Source organism: Pongo abelii, chromosome 1 (assembly GCF_028885655.2).
Source record: "Pongo abelii isolate AG06213 chromosome 1, NHGRI_mPonAbe1-v2.0_pri, whole genome shotgun sequence".
NCBI classification, from domain to species: Eukaryota; Metazoa; Chordata; class Mammalia; order Primates; family Hominidae; genus Pongo; species Pongo abelii.
The window spans coordinates 82,955,322-82,979,615 of record NC_071985.2 but is presented as its reverse complement, the minus strand read 5'-3'; the positions used below and the strand labels follow the sequence as shown (position 1 = coordinate 82,979,615).

Genomic DNA, 24,294 nt, shown 5'->3' with positions numbered 1-24,294 from the left:
TGCTTTTGATTTTACAGGCTCATAGGTGGAAGGGACTTGCCTTGTCTCAGATAAGACTTTGGACTTGGACTTTTAAGTTAATGCTGAAATGAGTTAAGACTTTGGGGGACTGTTGGGAAGGCATGATTGGTTTTGAAATGTGAGGATATGATATTTGGGAGGGGCTGGGGTGGAATGATACGGTTTGGCCATGTCCCCATCCATATCTCATCTTGAATTGTAGCTCCCATAATTCCCACATTTTGTGGAAGGGACCTGGTAGGGGGTAATTGAGTCATGGGGCAGGTTTCTCTGTGCTGTTCTCATGACAGTAAATAAGTCTCACGAGATCTGATGGTTTTATAAAAGGGCAGTTCCCCTGCACATGCTCTCTCTTGCCTGCCACCATGTAAGATATGCCTTTGCTCCTCCTTTGCCTTTGGCCATGATTGTGAGCCCTCCCCAGCCATATGAAACTGTGAGTCCATTAAACATCTTTTTCTTTATAAATTCCCCAGTCTTGGGTATGCCTTTATTAGCAGCGTGAGAGCAGACTAATACAAAATACAACAAGGAAGTCCAATGAGAGGGAAACTCCCCAGGGAGAGATGGTGGCTTCTTCATGTATCTCAATGTGTATTTGGGGGCTGGAGCCAGGTAGGAAGATAGGATGAATGGTCCTGGGGAAATTGTCCAGGCCCTGCCCACAAAACAGAAAGCTAGGGCTACCCTGGAGAAAATGTCAAATTTGTAGGGAAAATTGACAAACTTTTATTTCATTTATAATAATCAGCACTGCAATTCAGTTTGGTTGTGCCCAATTTCACATCCAGCCCACACTTTCCTAAATCCCGTGGCACATTCTATCCCATCTTAGCCCATGCCCTGGCCCCTTTCTCAGCAGGGCTCCCCCAGTGCTCTCTGACTCATTTTCCTTACAGCAGCAGCAGTAGCAACTAGCTTTCTGTGTCCTTCATTGGCTGCAAGATGTGACAAGGAGAAAGGTTATGTTCTAGAAGCCTTTGCAGCTTCGGGTAAGGTTAGAATAGCTAGTTTCTGGGAAGAGACAAGTTCCAGAGAGGGTACAGATTGAGAATTTAGGGGTGGGGACTTTTATAAACTGTGCCCCAACTCCATGAAAGAATGAGGGAGAGAGAGCTCAGGGGCTGGCTCCACAGGGAAGGCTGGATTGGGGGATGACTAATGCAATTACCCATTTGGAATTTAGCTTAGAAGATGAAAAGAAATAGACCAGAGGTGACAGGCTTAATCCTCTCCTAGTCCAGTGTTGGGAGAGGAGCTGCAGTAAGGAGAGTGGAGAGAGAGAGAAAGGAAGGATAAATAAAAAGAGATTTTAAAAAGAAAGGGAGTCTTAATGTGGGGAGGATCAGTAAAAAGTAAATAAATAAATACCATTTAAAAAGAAAGAGAGTATGTGAGGACACCAAGGAGTGTGGCTAATGTGGTTAACCCTGGCCCGAGGACAAGATAGGGTATTAATTTTGATCTCCCAGACTTAGGATTGCCATGAAAATACACAGTTGAGAGGCAGGGGCTAGACAGTGGGGAATGGAAAGCAAGTGTCTGATTCCAGAGGAAAGCAGAGAGTTGCCACGGAAGGAGGAGAAAAACTCCCACCTGAGAGATCATAGTCCCTGGCTTGGGAAGACCTAATGCAAGAACCGGGAGAAGAAACCACCAAAAAATTTGCCTAACCAGCTAACAAGTCACTGCCGTGGGGTGGCTCTGAGCTGTGTTGTGTCTCCCTCCTTGCTTGGCCATGTCCCCATCTTCCCCATGTGGTTGGACATTCTCACCACCGGGACGTCAGGAGGTATAGAGTTTAATTCAGGTTCTTCCACCAACCAGTTCTGTGGCTCCTGTTTAATCTCCAGAAGCTTCATCTGAATATTCCTTTCAGGGAAAGCATGCCAGCTAGAGCTGTGGTAGGGAGAATGGCTTGATCTACATAACCCACTAGGTATTTTTTCAGTTCTTAAAAGACTGAGAAACTGTCACAGCCAAGAGGAGCCTAAGCATACATGACAACTAAGTAGACTGTAGTAAACTTAGAATGTAGTAAACTTAGAATGGGATTCTGGGACAGAAAAGAGGCATTGGGGGAAACAGAAAATCTGAATGAAGTGCAGACCTCTGTTAATAAAAATTTGTCAAAATTGGTTCATTGATTGTGACAAATGTACCATACTAATGTTAGATGCCAAGAATAAGGGACGCTTGATGTGGGGTATATGGGAACTCTCTGTGCTATCTTTACAATGTTTCTGTTCATCTAAAATACCCTTAAATAAAAAGTTTATTTAAAAACTGTGAGTTATCTTATAGTGTGGACTCAAAGATGAGGACATGGCCTCTGGAAGGGCCACATTTAAGATACCGCTGTGTGTGTGTGTGCACGCACATATATAAACAGATAAGTTTTTTATGATGAACATGTAATACTTTTGTAATGAAACCGTAATTTAAAATAAGTTGCATATTATACACTATTTGGAAGAAGAAAGGAGGTAAAGCAGCCATTTCAATGAATATGTTTATGAATTCATTTATTGAATCTTTTATTTAACAACATGTACTAAGCTTGCATATAATTGGACAAGGCGTTCTATGGCAAGAATGAGACAAACGAAGTCTGATTTTTTACAGATGAGAAGCAGCTGTGGAGAGCTGATGCACAAGCTCACAGTAGGGTGAGCAAGCCTGGAGTACAGTGACAACATGGAGGAGGGGAGCGCCTGGCTTTGCCAGGAATCAGCCAAGGCTCAACAGTGTTTATGCCTTAAGACAAGAAAACAGCACGGAGTTGAGAGCTTAAGCTCTGGAACTGGGCAAGTTCTCTCAAAGCCTCATCGGGCTACTCTAAGAATTAAATTAAAACACTAACAAGCACAGAATAAGCTAGTTCCTAATACAGTAAGGGCTTATTATGTGCCAGGAACTGTTGTAAGTACTTTACATCTGTTAAACTCATCTAATCCTCACATTCAATCTATGAGGGAGACACTGTCATTACCCCTCATTCTAGAGAAGAGGGAGCTGGGGCACCGAGAAGATACCAATTTGTCCATGGATACCAGCTAGTTAATGGTGGAACCAGGGCAGAACCCAGGCAGTCCAGCTGCAGAGTCTGTATACTGAACTCTCATCCCAGCCACATCTTTCAATGACTAACACAATTATCATTTTGAAGGGTGAGTAAAGGCCAGTAGGGAAGTGAGGTGATGAAAGCTTTTATAGATCTTACAACTTAATAGCCTAGACCTCATGGGAGGTCTCACTGTGATGTAGGTTTGAGGTCTTCAGCATATGGTGGAAGGTGAGGCCTCTGAGCTGATGAAATGGCCCAGGAGAGCACCCTGCCCAGTGCCAGCACAGGACATCTGGAGCTCTGAACAGAGTTCAATAGCAACTGTTTTAGTTCAGGTTGCTATAACAAAGTGCCACAGACTGGGTGCTTTAAAAAACATATATGTATTTCTCACAGTTCTGGAGGCTGTGAAGTCCAGGATCAAGGTGCTGGCAGATCCAGTGTCTGATGAGGACTGTCTTCCTGGTTTGCAGATGGCCATCTTCTTGTTCTATCTTCACATAGTGGAGAGCAGAGACAGGAAGCAAACGCTTGTGTTTCTTCTTATAAGGGCACTAATCCTTTACATGAGGTCTCCACCCTCATAACCTAATTACCTCCCAAAGTTCCCACCACATAATACCATCACACTGGGGATTAGAATTTCAACATATGTATTCTAGGGAGACAAAATCATGCAATCCATAATATTCTGCCCATGGCCCCCCGCACTTCATGTTCTTCTCACATGCAAAATACATTCATTCCATTCCGACAATCCCAAAAGCCTTAACTGGTTGCAGCATCAACTGTAAAGTCTAAAGTCCAAAGTCTCATTGAAATATTATCTAAATCAGGTTTGGGTGAGACTGAAGGTGCAATTCATCCTGAGCCAAAATCCCTCTGCATCTGTGAACCTGTGAAACAAAACAAGTAATGTGCTTCAAAAGTGCAATATGGTTGGATAGTCAGAGGATAGACAGTCTCATTCCAGAAGGGAGAAGTTGGAGAGAAGGAAAAGGTGATGGGGCCTCAGTGAGGCAAATCCCATGAGGTCTTAAGGCTTGAGACTAATCCTCTTTGGCTTGATGATCTGTCCTCCATGCCCACTGGGGTGGCAATATCACCTGCAAAGCTCTGGGAGGCACATTGTCATGGCTTCTTTTGAAGGCCCTGTACCCTGTTGAAACCTAGGGAATTGCCTGATGTTCTGTGAACCACCTTCGGGAGGCCTTCTTCCCATGTCCTTCCTTCCTTCCTTCCCTCCACTCCCTCCCTCCCTTCTTTCCTTCTTTCCTTCTTTCCTTCCTTCCTTCCTTCCTTCCTTCCTTCCTTCTTTCCCTCCCTCCCTTGTCCCTTCCTGTTTTCTCTGTTTCTGTTAGTCTCAGCTGGCAGTGTTTCTGCTGGTATAATCTCATCACTACTCTTGATGTTTTTTTGAGATGGCTGATTAAGTCCATGATTCACACCTGCACTAATCTCCTTATTAAAGTATCAGTTTGCCACCTCCTTAGTGTTTTCTTCTGAACATACTTTCTCACTTTTGTGTTATGAAAAGGCTGAGAATTTTCCAAATCTTTAAGTTCTGGTTCCTGTTTGCTTAATAATTCTGTCCTTAAGTCATTTCTTTCCCCTTGCATTTTACCACAAGTGGTCAGGAGACACCATGCCTCTCCTTCAACATTTTACTTAAAAATCTGCTCAGCTAAATATCCAGGATCATTGCTTGCAAGTTCTGCATTCCACAAAACACTAGAATTTGAACATAATTCAGCCAAGCTCTTTGCTACTCTACAACAAAGATGGGCTTTTCTTCATTGTCCTATGTGCTCCTCATTTGCATCTGAGACCTCATCAGAATGGCCTTTACCATACATATTTCGACCAATATTGTGCTCATGATAACGTACATATTCTCCAAAAAATATGTTTTCTCTACAGGTCTCCCCTCTCCTTGTGAACCTCCAGCAGTCCTCCCTTTAGCCGTCCCTTTGCAGCAATATTGGGTTTTTCTAGCATGTACCTCAAAAGTCTTCCAGCCTCTACCCATTACCCAGTTCCACAGCTACTTTCACATGTTCAGGTACAGCAGCATCCCACTTCTCATTACCAATTTCTGTCTTAATCAGTTTGGGCTACTATAACAATTTGCTATAGAATGGGTGGCTTAAACAACAAACATTTATTTCTCACAGTTCTGGAGGCTGAGAAGTCCAAGATCAAGGTGCTGGCAGTTCCAGTGTCTGGGGAGGGCCCAAGAAGTGCTTGGGTTGTGGATGGCCACCCTCCCTTGTATCCTCAGATGGTGGAGAGCAGAGTGAGATCAAGCTGTCTCATGTCTCTTCTTAGAAGAGGGCTCCACATTCATGACCTAATTACTTCCGAAAGACTCCACATTCTAATACCATCACATTGGAGGTTAAGATTTTGACACAGGAATTTGGGCAGGGACACACATGTGCAGTCTATAACAGGAACCATCTACTACAATTTGTTTCCAAGGGAAGGAGCAGAAACCTATCACTTTTGAGTGACTATGATGTGCCAGGCCTTGTTCAAAAACTCAATGGCAGGTAAGATGATACTCGATTTCCAGATAAGTAACCTGCAGCTCTGAGAGTTGAAGTAAGTTTCCCAGTTGCAAGTTGGTCAATGTGAGATCAGGAAATCCCAGGGTTGTGTGTGCTCTTTCTTCCACACTGCACCCATCGCAGGTGAGTCAGGCCATTGGAGCAGCCCTCTGTGGGAAGCACCTGAGAAGAGACGTGGTCTTGGTGAACACACATGAGAGGCCCTTCCAGCAAGGGTCTAGCTGCTGGAACTCTAAAGCACAGTGGGCCCTGGCCCCTTCCTGACCATCAGACTCTGTCATTTGTATCACCCTCCGTGGTGTTGGCCCAGGCTCCACCCCTAGGATGATGGTCTCTGGGTAATTTCTGAGATTTCAGGTCATTTTTGTTCTTTTTTTCATTCTTATTGGTATTCTGGGTTTTCTTCAGTGAACATAATAGAAATAATAAGTAAAGAAAGATCCTGCTCCTCTAGAAAGCAGATGAAAATGTAAACAGGTAACTATTGCACAAGATGGAGCCAAACACAGAAAGCAGAGGACTGTGTCGGTTCAAAGAGAAAAGTGATTCATTCTGCCTGTAGAAATCAAAGATTCAAGGAGGAGGTGACTGTTCTGGGCATTAAAAAATGAATAGGATTTTGATATATAAAAAGTCTTCTGGACTGTGGGAATAGACTTGAACTAAGGCCCAGAGTCATGCTAGGGTATGACAGATCGGAAAGCAAAAGTTGTAGAGGGAGACTGAGCTAGCCAACCCATAACATGGCCCTAGGAACTCCTACCTCCCGGTATTCGCATGTTTCTATAGTCCTCTCCCACACAGTATCAGGGTTGGTCTGTGCAACCAGTGGAACACAGTAGAAGGGATGGTGTGCCACTTCTGAAATAAGTTATAGAAGACACTGCAGCTTCCATCTTGGTCACTGTCTCGTATGCCTTATTTGTCTTGGATCACTCACCCTATGGAGAGACTCACGTATTGAGGGACTGAAGTTTCAGCAGCACATAAGTGACCTTCGAAATGGATCCTTCATCACCTTCAGATGACTGCAGCCCTGGATCACGACTTCACCACAACCTTGAGAGTGACCCTCAGCTAGAACCTCCCAGCCAAGCTGTTCTCAGGTGCCCAGAAACCATGTGAAATGATAAATGTTTATTGTTTTAAGCTGCTAAATTTGGGGGTAATAGGTTATGCAGCAAGAGATAACTAAGATAGATGTAGTGGAAGCTAAAGCTGAAGAGAAATTTGAAGCCAAATCATAATCAGCCTTGAATGCCCTGTCAAGAAATGTGAACTGACCTGTCAGCAATAGGGACCTGTTAGAGATGATCAAGGACCAATGCTTTGAAATATGCATTAAACAGGATCTCTGAAGGCTGTGTGAGGGAGGAACTGGAGACACGTCAGGATGCTCATACAGCAGGCTAGATGAGAAAGAACAAGGGCCTGGCTGGGCGTGGTGGCTCAGACCTATAATCCCAGCCCTCTGGGAGGCCGAGGCAGGCAGAGGCAGATTGCTTGAGCTCATGAGTTTGAGACCAGCCTGGGCAAGATGGCAAAACCCTGTCTCTACAAAAAATACAAAAAGTAGGCTGGTGTGGTGGTGTGCACCTGTAGTCCCAGCTACTTGGGAGGCTGAGGTGGAAGGACGGCTTGAGCCTGGGAGGTGGAGGTTTCAGTCAGCCAAGATTGTGGCACTGCACTCCAGCCTGGGTGACAGAGCCAGACCTTGTCTCAAAACAAAAAACAGAACAAACAAACAAACAAAAATCCACAAAAAGCAAGGGCCTGGACTGAGCAGTGCCAAAGGGAAGAGAGAGGAGGTGGCAGTTAGTAGATACGTTGGAGTTAGAATTTCTGGGACCTGTTTATTGATTGAATTGGGAGTCTGAGAGGGTGGGGGAGGTGTTAGACTCTGAATTGTGCAAAACAGACTCTCACTCAAATGCACCAAACAAGGAGAGCGACGACAGAGGAGAAGCCATAAACCAGGCCCTCCGCAAGCGCTATTCAGGCACTGGAAGAAGTGCTATTAGGAGGTTGCCTTGCCACCCCGTCAGCAGCAGCACGCCATTGGTCTTCTATCTGCTATTGCTCCGTAGCTTGCTACTAAGGACTTCTCTTGTCTCACAACTTGCTTCCCCTTAGCTTTTGCAGTCTTGTGGCACATGATTTTATATCTGTCTCTCATCTTTCCTCTATGTGTCTTTTAACTTCTACTCCCCACTGGCTAATCGACTTGCTCTCTGAATCTCTAGTTGGAACTTTGAGAGGGAAGATCTTGACAATTCAGTTTACATCCATTGTCTTTGTGAGGCAACAGTCTCACTAATTTAGCTGCCAGTGCTTCGAGTCCAGTCAGCTGTGGACAGGGAGGCAAGGTCACTTTGTCTGAGCAGGGCACCCTGGCTAGAAGAAATGTTTTGGGGAAGAGCTGCAGGTATGATAGGCTTTTTGAGGCTGAGCCTACATGGAAACTGTCAGAAAGGACTGCAAAGTTTTAGCCTGGGTTCCTATAAGAGAGGTTAAAGGAAATTGGCAATGAAGGATGAGAAGCCAGTCGGCTTGGTGGATGGAGAGGTTTGAGGTACATGTAGGAGAGAAAGACATACATGGAGGGAGATACCCAGAGAAAGCTTCAAATTCAGGCCTGGAATTCAACTGAGGTCAGCCCTGGGGAAGAAGATTTAGAGAAGAGCACCAGAATGATCACAGAAGTTATAAGAATGAGGTGCCCTGGACACGGGGAGATAAAATTCAGTGCCCTCTGGGGATAGGAGGGCAAAGGAATAACTGGACTGATTCTTTGTCTTTCTCCACAGAAGGCCAGATAACTTCCAAAATTACCCAAGGATTCATCATATCAAGGGGCAAATGGCTTCCTGTTTCTCTCTGTGTCCTCTCAGGGCATTAGTGTCTGGACCTCTCTCAAGGTACCTGAACGCTGGGAGCCTGAATCTGACAATGCCCATTGCACCTCACAAATCAGCTTGAGACAATGCTTACATATATATGTTCCCCCTGTTTCGTATCTCTCCGTTATACTTGAGTAATGCTCATATATTTTTACCCCGTTTTGTATCTCTCAGTTATACTTGAATAACACTCATACACTTTTCTCATTTTGTACCTCTCAGTTGTACTTGAGTAACACTCATACATTTTTCCCATTTTGTATCTCTCAGTTGTACTTGAGTAACGCTCATATACTTTTCCCCTGTTTTGTATCTCTCTGTTATACCTTGAGTAATGCTCATATACTTTTCCCCTGCCTTTCATCTTAATTAGAAAAATGCCACACCTGGTGTTCCAGGCTACTCTCTCAAGAGATTATGTAAGTAATGACTACTAAACTGGGAAAAGACATACAACTTTGCAAATGAGTTTGAACTCTTTTCTCCTCCCTTCCTCCAGGTGGTTCCTTTCCAAAGATGATATAATTAGCAATAAAGTCAATAAAATCTGGATTTTTTTCTAACTCATCCAAAAACTGTTACCCAGCATGTAGAATAGCTATTAGCAGTCATTGAGCAATGCCCACTCACCATTTGGAAGGCACTTTTATTTTCTGGTCTCAGCAGCCCAGGAAGAATGACTGTTGGTAGTCATGGGCCTAGTTTAAGAGCAGAGCCACTGGATGCACACCACATGTGCTCATCAGATCACAGAAGCAGTCATTCTCAGACACAAGGGCCTGCTGAAAGAGAGGACAGGGCAGGATGCTCAGGCAGGACTGTCAAATCTCTAGTTCCCTCTTCCCTGCAGTTACTATCCACATATACATCAGATATCTCTTCTACCTCCAGTAATCCCCCCATTAATGCATATCTTTAAAAAAAGATACAATTTGAATTTAACTTGGAATATGGATGATCTGTAGCTATATTAGCCAAAATAGGCTGGGTTATGCTGTGGTAGTAGACCACCCCAAAAACTCAAGGACTCACAACCACAAAAACTTATTTCTTGCTCATGCACCACATTCATCTAGGATCAGCTATGGTTGCACTCCATGTTGCCTTTATTCTAGGACCCAAATTCATAAAGCAATCTCTGCCTGGGGCATAACAGGCATAATTTTGGAAGTGAAAGAGAACTTGGGAAAACACAAGTTGGCTCTTAATGTTTTCACATTGTGGGAAGCAACCCATATTACTTATACTCATGGTATTAGCTACCTATTGCTGTATAACAAATCACTTCAAAATGTAGTCATTTATTATCTCACAGTTTCTGTGGGTCAGGAATTCAGGCTGCATGGCTCTTGTTCAAGATCTCTCATGAGATTGTAGCTGAGGCTGCCTCATCTGAAGGCTTGTCTAGGGCTGGAATATCTACTTTCAAAGTAGCTCGTTCACAAGGCTGGCAAGTTGTTGCTGGTTACTGGTTGGGGCTTCAGTTGCTCTCCATGTTTGTCTTTCATGGAGTTGTTTTAGTGTCCTCGTACTATAGTTCATGACCTTCCCAGACCAATGATCCTAAATGGGAAGTCAGAAGCTTTGTATAACTTTGTCTTTGAAATCACATATTGTCACTCCTGCCATACTCTATTGACCACAGGGCCATCCCTGACTCAGTGTAGAAGGGGGTTACACTAGGGCGTGAATGCCTGAAGAAGAGGATCCCTAGCGGCCATTTGGTGACCTCACTCACATTTCTTTGGCCAAAGTAAGTCCTGTGACCAAGCCTGATTTCAGTGAAATGGCAATGCACAACTCTCCTATGGAAAGGAAACTGAAGTATTTAGCCAGCTGAAATACCATCTATCATAATGGCTCATAGATGAAGACTCTTTAACACATCACTAGCCCAAAGAGCTTTCTTTTTCCTGTTACTTCTTCTCAAAGTTCTTGCCTCCACCAATAGCACAGCCTAATTCTGCTCAATTTTCTTCAATGGGCTTAGGGACCACTTCCAGGAACGCCATGGAAATGCAAAATTGAAAAGTCTTCAATGAAATGAAGGAGATTAAAGATCACTGGTATGATGACACTTAAGTCTCTTCCAGTAAGTCAAGGTTTTGAGAAAGTGTGCTAAGATCAGCTATGTCTGTGTAGAGCAGTTGCACACTTTTAGCAGAGCCTCAAGGTAGAGCCTCGGGAGCTAGAAATAGACCCAATTCAGACTTCAGGCAATGTGTTGGTCATAAGCTGGTCAAGAGCAGTGAGGCAGGGATCTCAGGGTGCAGAGCAGGAAAAAGCAGCAAATCAAACACCAGGAGAACAAAAAGGTGGAACCAGGAGAACATAAGCCTTGAAGGCCAAGCCAAGTCCAATGTTCTTGTCTCATATCAGGAAGTCAAGAGTCAAGGAGGCCAAGAACCAGAGATTCACAGTACCACAGAGAACTCGGTTCTGAGATAAATTCCTATCTCAGCTCTTAGAACCATATTGCCCTTGACCTTATCTTCTAGATGTGTCCCATTCACATTCAGTATAGCCCAAGTATATTTACCAAAACCAAGACTGTGATTTCTACAATTTTTACTACAAAATTAATTTCTATAATTGATATCACAATACAAAGTTCCGTCTACCAGGAGTGCTCAATAAATGTTTATTGATAGTTAACTATTGCCATCCATTCCCATATAATAAAATATATGGGAAAATGTAGCTGTTCAGCATTATCAGGTATCTAGGTCCTGAGAGTTTTGAGTTTCCCTCAGTAACCAAAACAGATGACCTCATTAATGAAAGGAAACTTGAAGAGGCAGGTTAAAGATGGCTAATAATTTTTTGACATTCCTTCTGTTAAGAGATGGGATTTATTTCTCTTCTCCTTAAATCAGGGAAAGCCTGGCTGTTTTGATCAACAGAGCATGGTGGAAGTGATGCTCGGCCAGTTCGGGTCTTGCCTGCATATACAATAATAGCTTCAAAAAAGTAACCAGATCTACAACTAAGTGACCCCTTCTCTGGCTGAGCAACAGCTCACACACTCCAGAAGTGCATATTAGAAGATACAATGCTTATTTAAGTATTGGAAATCACATTAGCATCTAAAGCTCCTGCCTTTATGAGGTATTTGGAGTGTTTTAAGTAAGAGGGTTTGATTACAAGTGTCTTTAATGTTATTAGCCCCAAGATCTGAGGGTCCACTCACTCATCTGGGCACTTCTGTCATATCACAAAGAAGCTTCACAGACAGCTCTTTCAGCAGTAATGCTCCTTCACCACCATGTAATAAAAGGAAATTAGACAACTGTAATTCCCACATGGAATTTAACCAAGAGGCTCCAGAGTCTCTTACTCCCAACCTGCTACCTCAATTCAAGAGAGGATATGGGGGCATGGTGGGAAACTTTTGGACTATAACATAGGATAATCTAATTTGGAAGTTGGTATCTCTTTGAGATCATTTTTTTCTTCCCCTTTTCTTTTTCAACTTCTTGGTAAAGAAGAGATACTTTTTCAACAGCCAAGCAACTGATTATTCCTGACACTGCCAACCCCAACTCAGGCATGGTCCATCCCTGATGGTGGTCTCTCATGGTTGTTCCCAAACTCTGATTCTCAGACAAGTGCTGGGCTGGCTGCATCAGAATCCCCTGGGGAGCTTATAATGTGGTCTCCAGGCTGCACCTGAGAAGTCTCTGATTGTCCAGGTCTGGGGTCATCTAGAGGATGTATATTTTCCCCCAAGGCTCCCCAGATGATTCTGATGCACAGCCAGGTCTGGAAACCACTGGTTTAGGTGAACATTGGTTCATTTCAATAAATCAAAACCACATGCCAAGACCATATGTTGCTACTGATATATACCAAACCCACTGACACACAGAAGAGTCAATAGTAGTTATGCTAATGCTTAGTAACAATGCTACCCTTTGACTAGGAAGAAGATAACAAACACCCACAACCTTTATTAGTGACTGAGTGTATGTAACAGAAGTTTAAGCAAAAAAAAAAAGGTGATTTATTATAAGGAAACAAAAGGCCGGGCGCAGTGGCTCATGGCTATAAACCTGGTACTTTGGGAGGCCAAGGCAGGCGGATCATGAGGTCAGGAGTTTGAGGCCAACATGGTGAAACCCTGTCTCTACTAAAATTACCAAAATTAGCTGGGTGTGGTGGCGGGCACGTGTAATCCCAGCTACTCGGGAGGCGGAGGCAGGAGAATTGCTTGAACCTGGGAGGTAGAGGTTGCAGTGAATCAAGATTGCACCATTGCACTCCAGCCTGGGCGACAAGAGCAAGTCTCCATCTCGGGGGAAAAAAGAAAAATTAGCCAGGCATGGTGGCGGGCACCTGTAGTCCCAGCTACCCAGGAGGCTGAGGCAGGAGAATTGCTTGAACCTGGGAGGCGGAGGTTGTAGTGAGCCGAGACCACGCCACTGCACTCCAGCCTGGTGACAGAGTGAGACTGTCTCAAAAAACAAATAAATAAATAAATAAAAAATAAGAAAACAAGGATATCTTACAGAAACCAAGGTCCAGAGCTACATACTAGAAGAAAAAACTAGAATAAAAACTATGCTGTCAGGACCCAGGTCTTTCTTTCTACCACTTTTTAGTTTGTTTTTTGTTGGTTGGTTGTTTTTTAATCTCTGCTTTTGTCATTACCACTCTTTTATTTTATATCTGCAGTGTGGCTGTCTCTGCTTCCCTGGACACGTGTACCAAACACAGCATCCTCAGCCCCTGGTTTGCCATACTTTCTTGTCCTTGTTTCCAACAAGGACAGTCTAGAGACTGGCTAGAGCAGCCAGAGAATGCAAAGTGGTGTGCTACAGCAGACATGGCCTGCAACTGTGTTTGCTTTGGACAACACGAATTTTTTTCAAACATAAAATAATTATTTTGAGATTTCATATGAAAACATGAATTCTGGACTTCTGTAAATATCAGAAAACCTGGCAAACTGGGATTACATGTGACAGCAATTGGCTGGAGTTGAATGATGGCCACCTCCTTGGCACAGAGCCTGTGCTCTCCAGTTTGCCACTCTCTCTGTTGTATCTATCTTAGCTCAGGCTGCTCTAACAAGAATACTGCAGACTGGGTGGCACAAACAAGAAACATTTATTTCTCACAGTTCTAGAGGCTGGGATGTCTGAGACCAGGGTGCCAGCATGGTTGGTTTCTGGTAAGGGCTGTCTTTCTGGTTCTCTCACATGGCAAAGAATACAGAGAGGAAGGAATTTCTTTCATGTCTTTTCTTACAAGGGCACTAATTCTATCATGAGGTCTCTACTCTCATGAGCTAATTACCTCCTAAAGGTCCCATCTCCAAAAACCATCACATTATGGGTTAGGATTTCAACATATGAATTTTGGGGAGTGCTACGGTCTCAAAAACTCGTGGAAATTTAATTTCCAGAGTAACAGTATTAAGAAGTGATTAGGAATGGATTAACGTCATTATCACAGGAGCAGTCAGTTATTGTGGGAATGGGTTCCTGATAAAAGGATACATTCTGGCCCCCATCCTTTCTTTGTCTTGCATGCTTGTTTGCCCTTCTGCCTTCTGCCCTTCGCCATGGGATAATGCAGCACAAAGGCCCTCACCAGATGCCAGCGCCGTTTGGACTTCCCAGCCTTCAGAACCATGAGCCAAATAAGCTTCTATTTTTTATATATCACCCAGTCTGTGGTATTCTGCTATAGCAGCACAAAATAAACTAAGCCAGGGGAACACAAACATCCAGTTCATAGCAGGATCCCAGACCCCAAGGTCATGGATCAGATGCTGTCTACCATAGCAGTTGTGTTATTGGTTTCCTTTTACCTGTATCACTCATTATGTTACCCGCTAGACCCTTGCAAGCATTTTAATTAGCAACCCCACTGAATTTTCTAAGTGTACATTCTAAACTTCCCAGAAGAAAATTAGATTGACCCAGCTTGATCATGTATCTGCCCCTGGTCCAAGCAGCTCAGCCATGATAGGATGCATGTAGCTCAGGACCCACTCAGTAGAAACTACGGGAGCAGAAATTCTGAGATGGGAGTGAGGGCAAGTTCTCCAAGAAGACAGTATGGGGAGGGAGGAAATCATTGACGATGGCTCTTGTATACCTGCCATTGGTTTCACTTTGAGGATTCATGCTCTTATCCTTCCATATTTTATCTGGGCATAGATAAGCCTTCTATGACCAAGCCACAAACATTTTGTGCAAGATAGGCAACAGAGTTTATGGGTGTAATCTGAGTTGGTGGACGGTGCAGAAATCTGAATGGGTTTTTTATTTTGTTTTGTTTTGTTTTAAGAGATGCTATTGTGTAAGCTCTGCAAAGCCAAGAATTTTTGTAAGCTTGGTTTTCTGATTGATCTCAAGCACCTAGAATAGTGTCTAATCCACAGATGTGCCCTATACACATTGAGTGAGCAAGTGAATCAGTGAACTGAGTGTCTATCATATGCTGAAGAGCCATGGTTTTCAGCTGGGAGTGCCTCTTTGAATTACTTGGAATGTTTTGTTTTGTTTTGTTTTGTTTTTTTGAGATGGAGTTTCGCTCTTGTTGCCCGGGCTAGAGTGCAATGGTGAGATCTCAGCTCACCAAAACCTCCGCCTCCTCGGTTCAAGCAATTCTCCTGCCTCAGCCTCCCAAGTAGCTGGGATTACAGGCACATGCCACCATGCCTGGCTAATTTTGTATTTTTAGTAGAGATGGGGTTTCTCCATGTTGGTCAGGTTGGTCTCGAACTCCCAACCTCAGGTGATCCTCCGGCCTTGGCCTCCCAAAGTGCTGGGATTACAGGCGTGAGCCACCATGCCCAGTTGAAAGTTTTTAAAAGTACAGACTTGCCGGGTACAGTGGCTCACGCCTGTAATCCTAGCACTTGAGGACTTTGGGAGGCCGAAATGGGTGGATTGCCTGAGTTTAGGAGCTAGAGACCAGCCTGGGCAACGTGGTGAAACTCCATCTATACTAACATACAAAAAATTAATTGGGTGCGTTGGCATGCACCTGTAGTCCCAGTTACTCAGGAGGCTGAGCCAGGAGAATTGCTTGAACCTGGGAGGCAAAGATTGTTGAGAGCCAAGATCGTGCCACTGCACTCTAGCCTGGGGAACAGAGTGAGACTCTGTCTCAAAAAAAAAAAAAAAAAAAAAAAGAAGTACAGACTCCTTTCCGTAGGTAGGGCCAAGGAGTCTACATTTTTGGAAAAGCATACTAGGAGATTTTGATGAACAGGGATTGTTTTTTAAAACAAACAAACAAACAACAAAAATACTAAGATCTTTTCCACGGTCTCAGATTCTTGAACAAAATTCTCTGAAATAACTAAAGAACCAGGGGAAGGGAGAGAGGCAGAGGAAAAATGGATAAATAGAAAAATTGAAAACAAAGGAAATAGAGGAAAACATTTTGAAGCTTTTCAAATATGTTAAAAGCATTTCTAACTAATGTTATTTACTTAGCACAAGCTTAATTAGCACAAATTGCATTTAAAATAACTTTGAAAACAATTTGTACAATTTTCATTGTGAAAAATCAAGCAGCCATTTTATAATTTGGAAAAATCTCATTTTCAGGTAGTCATTTTGTTATAATAATTGTCTAAGAATGGCTACCAAGATTATGTATTGACTTTTCTCTTGAACATTTGTATAGAGGGTATTAAACTTTAAATAAGTGTGAATAGATACTCAGGCTAAAAAAATTAATCTGCCCTAAGTTAGTCTCCTGCTGTTTGTACAAAGGCAAAAAACTGCCTGCTCCTGCATGAGTGTCATCATGGCAGAGCACATTTTCAAATGATGCTGGTGAATCCACAGCATAGTACATGCTGATCACATGAGCCTCAGAGCATGGCCTCTCAAAGGTCACTGGCATTCTCAGGCAGTGATCAAAATCAAGTTATACAATACACTATGCAGTTTATTCTGAGCACAGCCAATGGTTAGGTTTCAATTTCATTAAAAGAAATATGTAAGGACAACCAGTGCTGGAAGTTGGGAGTGTTTTACCTCACTTTCAGTAAACTTTACCCCACATCCACGAGGGTGGGTGAACTAGTGCTTAGACAGAACAGAAAGTTAACAAGATGCTGAGAACTGGAGTCTGTACCACAAGACCCCATAATGAAATCCAAAGGTGGTGAGCAGGCAACTGATAGCAGCAACAAGCTGGAGAGATGGCGATGGTTACAGGACTTTCTAAGGGTCAAAAGCAATGACCCAGCACCTCAGGAATTACCTTACTATCTGCCCCTTTTCTCATATTATTTGTAAGTGTCAGCCAGCTAGAACCCTATACCCAGAAACATACCCCAAAACGAAGCCAAGAAGGTCTTTTTTTTCTTTTTTCTTTTTTTTTTTTTTTTTTTTTGAGACACAGTCTTGCTCTGTTACCCAGGCTGGAGTGCAGTGATGCGCTCTTGACTCACTGCAACCTCCGGCTAACTGCAACCTCCACCTCCCGAGTTCAAGTGATTCTCCTGCTCAGCCTCCCAAGTACCTGGGATTACAGGTGCATGCCACGACACCCAGCTAATTTTTGTATTTTTAGTAGAGGCAGGGTTTCAGCATGTTGGCCAGGCTGGTCTTGAACTCCTGACCTTATGATCTGCCCACCTTGGCCTCCCAAAGTGCTGGGATTACAGGTGTGATCCACCACGTCTGGCCAGGAAAGTCTCTTAAAGCTTCTCTGGCTCTATGGGCTGTTCAGTGGGCTTTCTGCCTTAGCCACCCCCATCCTACCATGCTTCCTTCTAGGGGACTCATCTTACATTCCATGGGGTGAGGGTGGGGTCTGCTTTTTTGCATTCTTTATTTTCTAGTTGAATTATTTGCTTTCCTTTCCTTAGACCTGGGTTTTTCTCTAGCTGTATTCTCCCAGGTCAGGTCAGATACGGAGCTTGGACAACATATAAGGGTGCTTCTAGATCACTAGGAGGAACATTGTAAACATGGGAAGTCCTAAAATCCTCTCCCCAGAGATGTGGTTTGGAAGAAAGGTCAACAATCTGTGCATGTCATAAGTGCTGCAAAAAATTCTAGTGCCGGTGGTCCATGGGCCACCTTTGAGACCCCCTAGAGCACCTCTTACTGCTGAATTCCCAGAAAATCCCCCTGGCCCTCTTTTGCATCATTTCTCCCAACATGGGACAGCAGCTTGGCAGGATCTAGGTTACATGACACACATTTAGTGAGCAGCCCCACTTGGGCCAGGCAGTCATTCCTCTGGGACCCTGTGACTCCTGCCTTTCCCCCCTCCTTCCTTTTCCCAATCCCCCATTTTTGCTTCTTGCCTCTGGCTCCTTTGCTCTCACTGCCTACCTGAACTCTCTGAAGCCACTGAACCTCTGAGGCTGGGAGTCCTCTTCTCTAACCTTCCCTTTCCTTAGCTGAGTGGGGACCTAGCCCCAGTAAATGGGATCCTGGCTCTGATATGTTTTGGCTGTGTCCCCACCCAAATCTCATCTTGAATTGCAACTCCCACAATTCCCACGTGTCATGGGAGGAACCCAGTGAGAGGTGATTTAGTTATGCAGGTGGGTCTTTCCTGAACTGTTCTCATGAGAGTGAATGAATCTCACGAGGGTGATAGTTTAAGAAAATGGAAGTTTGCCAGCACAAGCTCTCTCTTTTTGCCTGCCACCATCCATGTAAGACACAACTTGCCCCTCCCTGCCTTTTACCTTCCACCATGATTGTGAGGCCTCCCTAGCCACGTGGAACTGTAAGTCCAATAAACCTCCTTCCTTTGTAAATTGCGCAGTCTCGGGTATGTCTTTATCAGCAGTGTGAAAACGGACTAATATAGGCTCCAAAGCTTCAATCAAAAAGGAAGGAAGGTATGTGATTTGGCAGCCCAAGTAACTTCAGAGAATTAAAATGAATCTGACCCAAGAAGGAGTTTTGTATTTCCTAATTTAAAACAAAAAATTCTCCTTAAGTCTTACACTTTCTGAAAGCAATTCATTTGGGACATTGCTAGCATAGGACTGATACCTTGTACTAGAGAAAGAAAGATGAATTCAAGTCAGAAAGTTAGCATGCAAAGTCCAGTATGTGTGCAACCAGATCAGAAAGGGATATTTGATGGGATACATGTGAAAGCAATGGTTACAGAAAAATAAACCACTTCATGTTCATAGGGTTAATATTACTCAATAAACAAGTTAAAATTGATGAGAGATTTCCTATATATTTAAGTGCAACAGCAAACTGCAGAACTATATGTACATCTATATTTATGTAGTGAGTCAGCATTTGTGTATTAATAAAAAAGCCTATGCCCCTATGTATGTACATATTTGCTTCCTTTTGTATAAAGAGTCTCTGGAAAGACATACAAAACAGGTAATAACAGTTGCTTCTGGAGAAGGTAACTGGGTAGCTGGGAAACTTACTTTCAAAATATCATTTTGTAGCTTTTGCATGTTATATCACATGACTGTTTTGTCTATTCAGCAAATTTAAAATAAAAAAATCACCCTCTGCAAGTCCCTTCAGATTTTATTTTTCTAAGTCCAGGTATAGCATTTTAAACATATTCCTGGATTTGAACACTAAAGACAAGAATGGAATTATGATACCGAGGCCACAAAGGAGAGTCAGGAACAACCTGTGGATATTAGGTTTAAAAATCTGGACAGAGTCTTTCTTGACTGTGTGGATGATAGTTTTTTGTGATAGTTGAACATACCCCCTCAGGGAAAATGTAAGAGATGTTGACTGGTACTCAGAGAGAATGCCAGGTGCTGAGCACTCCACATTCCAACAAAAGCTCCCAACACTTCTCTCAGGCTCACCAGACTGGCTCTGCTATCCCCAAACCTAATGCCAACATCCTTCTTCCTAAGGCTGATAGGCAGTAGAGAGAGTTGGATGCACTGGGAGTGCAAACCAGAAGTCATCCTGTCCCACTGGTGATGGTAACCTGGTCAGCTCTACAGTCCAGGTGGTCTCTTGGTCCCCACCTTGACTTCTCTCCTCTCACTGTCAGACCACAGGTACCACATCACATAACCTGTGACACCTCTATTCTAGAAAGCAGAAACTGTGCCCTGTTCACTTTATCCCTAGCCCCCAGCATAGTGCCTGGCCCATTGTGGTACTGACTGTAATGATTGTTGGATGAATGAATGCCCCAACAAGTGAATAAACGAATGAATAAATGGCATTAAGCTCTTTACTGTCCAAAGTTCCCAGCCAAAAGAGATGTTTTGCTCTAAGGTGATAAGTGTCTCTATATCCAGCATATCCAGTGTCTGTTGACAGGGCCTCTCAGCCTTCACAGCACCTTTGTGCAAATTAGGAAAGCACATGCCTCCAGGCAGATGTACCCATAAGCCATAGCTTGGTGGCAGGAGCCTCTGAGAGAAGGTAAAAGTGCCTTTCTCTGGGAAGATGGCCTGGATTGCTGCATTCAGGTTAGATTTCCAGCCTCATTCACCCCTAGGCTGGGCATCTGTATGCAGAACCCCAACCACACAACCTTGAGCAGCTACAGAATTCCTTCCCTTTATCTCACTTCTGTTATGCCACCTCCATCTCCTCCTCCACTGGTCATTTACTCCCCCACATCTCTTCCCCATCCCCTTTACCCAAGTGGCCCCTCCCAGGCTATCTCTACTCCATGTCTCTTACTCTCTTCCCTTCTCAATCTCTCATCGAGATTTTTTTCTTTCCATATTTCCTGGCTGCTCATCCTCTCTTTCATCAGCACATACTGTGATTCACACGTTTTCTCATTCTTCTCTTGTGGTACCATATTGAAAAAGAGTTTGTTTATCCCATTTAACAGAAAATAAACTAAGACTCAAGCAGTTTATATAACTTGATGAGATCACACAAGCTTTAAGGAACAAAGTTAGCAATTTAATCCAAATTGAGGTGACATCAAACACAAAGTTCTGACTTCTGCTTCTGGCTATAATTGAATAACAGGAACCAGATTTTATCCTTCTGCCTAAAACAGTAACAAAAAGAGGGATGAGATATATGAAACAGTAGTTTCAGGACACTGGGTATCAGGTAACAAAGGATAGCGATCCTGCAGAGACAGAAAATAAAATTAATGAGCCCTACAATTACCCTAGTTTACTGCCTTGAGACATTTTCCAAGCTATGGCTCAGGGAGAGGAAACTGAGGCAGAGACTGGTGATCTCACTGAGTTGAGGACACAAAACTAAGAGTCTGGGGAGACCAAAGCAGTCTAAGTTGAGAGGACAGAATATGAGAGAGGAGAGAGGTGCACAGAAAGAGAATCTCAGAGCTCTGCAGAGAAAATACTGATCCAAATGCTGAATATGGGGAAGGAACCACCTTTAAGAGGAGGTTTTAAAGGGTACAGTGCCTGGTTTAACACAGGGCCAGAAATTGTGCCTGAATTGTGTTTTTTTAGTCAGATTTTAAAAACTTAATTAATTTGACATTGGGTAGAGTACTCAGGAAGAAAGTCTTGCCTCAGTAGTGGGGAGTATTTAGACCTAGGCTGAGCACTGCCCTGTTTCCACCTAACAAATCATAAAAGCAAAACCAAAAAGATGAAACTATTTCCAAGTAACTGCATTCCTTCCATTCCTCCTTCTGCTTCTTCTTTGTCTTTTCTTTTTCTTTTTTTTTTTTTGAGACAGGGTGTCACTCTGGTCTCCCAGGCTGAGGGCAGTAGCGCAATCACAGCTCACTGCAACCTCTGCCTCCCAGGCTCAAGCTATCCTCCCACCTCAGCCTCCCCAGTAGCTGGGACCACAGGTGCACACTACCACACCTGGCATATATATATAAATTTTTTTGGCGGGGGAGAGATGGGGTTTCACCATATTGCCCAGGCTGGTCTCAAACTCTTGGGCTTAAGTGATCCACCTACCTCGGCCTCCCAAAGTACTAGGATTACAGCAGGGAGCCACTACGCCTGGCCTGCATCCCTTCTTGAGTAACAAAGCTCAAGAAGATTTATTGTAACACAAAAATATCTATCACCCAACAATATGTAATTCACAATGTCTGGCATCCAATCAAAGATAACTAGGCAGGCAAAGAGGAAGAAATCATGACTCAGATTGAAGAGAATAATTAATCAATTAAAGTTGACTTTCCCAACTCAGAACAGACACAGATGTTAAAACTAGCAGAAAAGGACATGGAAACACATGTTGTAAGTACTCGGTAAATATTAGCTATCATTATTATTTCATTTTTTCCCTCAAAAATGTTTACCTCAAAGAAGAGATTATCATCCACACTGACAAAAAGTAAAACTGTGTTGGCCAGGTGCAGTGACTCATGCCTGTAATCCCAGCACTTTGGAAGGCCAAGGTGGGTGGATCATGAGGTCAAGAGATCAAGACAATCCTGGCCAACATGGTGAAACGCCGTCTCTACTAAAAATACAAAAATTAGCTGGGCATGGTGGCCCGTGCCTGTAGTCCCAGCTACTCGGGAGGCTGAGGCAGGAGAATCACCTGAACCTGGGAGGTGGAGGCTGCAGTGAGCCAAGATGGCGCACACTGCACCACTGCACTCCAGCCTGGTGACAAAGTGAGACTCTGTCTCAAAAACAAAACAAAACTGTGTCTCAGAGTGGTGGAGTGGCCTAACCAAGTTCCCAAAGGAAGCTACCTGCAGAACAGCGAATAGAATTAGTTTCTTCGTTTACATATTGTGTCACTTACCTATGAGCTGTAGTTGAAAGGTCTTTACATCCCTAGGTACTGCTAGCATCCAGGAAGTTGAGCAGAAGCAGCAATTCAGAGCCAGTTGCTATCATCAGTCTGAAGGGGAAAAACAAAACAGAAACACAAGAGGAAGAGAATATTTAGCTTAAAATATTGATTTGTATGATTAGAAGGGTGGAATAAGAACCAACTACTTTAACCCATTACAATGAGACCCATAACTGAAAGCATTATACATATGGAAATATATAAAATCATTAGTGTTAATCTATTTTGACCATGTATTTTTGGGGGTAAGAGTCAGGTATAGATGTAAAAATTCATGCCCACTAGCCCCTGTTGGGTCACTGGAAATATGCTGGATGGATTACACCTTGGTCTTAATGTTTTACTCTTGTTACCTTATCGTATTACCACAATTATCTCAAAAAAAAAAAAAAATGCTCCTCTTCAGCCTGTGGCCCACAAAAGGCATCAAGCCTTTCTTCTGTGCATGTCTGCCTTCTTATGAGTGGGAGATTATTTTGTTCAATAGACTTCCCCTCCCCATTTTTAGAACATATTGCTTTCTATTCAAAGTTTCACAAACAACCCTACCCAGCTTTCCCTTTGAAAACATGAGCATTCTAAAAGTTCATCATCTAAATTGTTGATGAAGTTATTAGATCCCTAGAATTAAGTTCTGTGGGACAGGCCTCAACATTATACCCTTTTGCAGATGATTTCAAACCTGTCAGGTACCATCTAAGCTAGTCTACCCAATAATTCCAAATCAGTAAGTCATGGATCTTTGGAGGAAGGAGCATGGAGTTATTCCTAGGTTTTTGTGTATCTCTGTTTGTAGATTTTGGTAAATAGTATGTCATTCATCTGTGCATTTCCATATTTAAAATGTGTCTTAAGGCTGCTATGAGCATAAATATATGCTATGAGCATAAATCATAAATCCATTTAAAATGATTAATTCTTGTTAGATTCTGGTTATTATGTATTTTCTCCATCAATAGATATCCTGAAGTATATTTGCTATTTTATAGAAATCCTTGAGCAATAGTGTATATGCCCAAAGTTGTTCATAATGTTTTTTTAATTATTATTATTTTTTGAGACAGAGTCTTGCTCTGTCACCCAGGCTGGAGTGCAGTGGCACAATCTCAGCTCACTGCAACCTCTGCCTCCTGGGTTCAAGCGATTTTCCTATCTCAGCTTCCTGAGTAGCTGGGATTACATGCCAATACAGCCTGCTAATTTTTGTATTTTTGGTAGAGATGGAGTTTCACCATGTTGGCCAGGCTAGTCTCAAACTCCTGACCTCAGGTGATCCACCTGCTTCGGCCTCCCAAAGTGCTGGGATTACAGGTGTGAGCCACTGCGCCCAGCCAACAATTTTATTTACAATATCCAAGATCTTGGAGATAACCTGACTAAAGTTTAGTGAAACAAATTACAGCATATAATACAATGGTATACCCTGCAACTATTAAAAACAATTATATTTATTTACATGAAAAATGCCTAAATGATGAGGGTGGTGACATTTTGGTTTTTGTTTTACTTTCTTCTTTCATTCTTGTGGATTTTTTTAAGGTAATAAAAATGTTGAGTATAGTTTGTATAGACCACATCTTCCTAGTTTGGCTATAAGAAAAACTTAATAAAATTCCAGTCTTCATTGTATATTCATTCCTTGTCCTTTATATGATCCATCACTCAGTTATGGAAATAATTCATATTACTTTGGCATAGCCTTCTCTTCCTTATGTCCTCACATCATGGTGACTTTCATACAGCTGACATACTCATACATCTAGCTCTTCATATGTGGAATTCAAACTTTCAAACTTTGCAATAGTAGTGCATTTTTGACAACTCACGTGGTGGTAGTGCTGGCCAGCCAATTCATTCAGTTTTAGCAGCAGCATTTTTAGCTCTGCGATTGTTTGGGTCATGCAATTTTTTGAATTTTTTGTTTTTGTTAATTTTTTTAAAAATAGAACATTAGAGACTTCTACTTAGATACGGTTATTTGAAAACACCGCTTCATCTGTTTCCTCCTAAAATCCAACTAAAATGGC

General features: G+C 42.9%; 1 long non-coding RNA gene across 1 annotated transcript in view; it reads right to left on the bottom strand.

The window, feature by feature from the left end:
- Positions 1-2,586: 2,586 nt before the first annotated feature.
- The window catches only part of LOC129048939 (uncharacterized), a 32,482-nt gene continuing 10,774 nt past the window's right edge, over positions 2,587-24,294 (bottom strand). Inside the window, exons 3-5 of the long non-coding RNA XR_008511647.2 lie at positions 22,217-22,315; positions 9,189-9,340; positions 2,587-5,820 (exon numbers count right to left, since the gene is read on the bottom strand). This is a non-coding gene — a long non-coding RNA (uncharacterized LOC129048939). The remainder of the gene's footprint in view (positions 5,821-9,188; positions 9,341-22,216; positions 22,316-24,294) is intronic.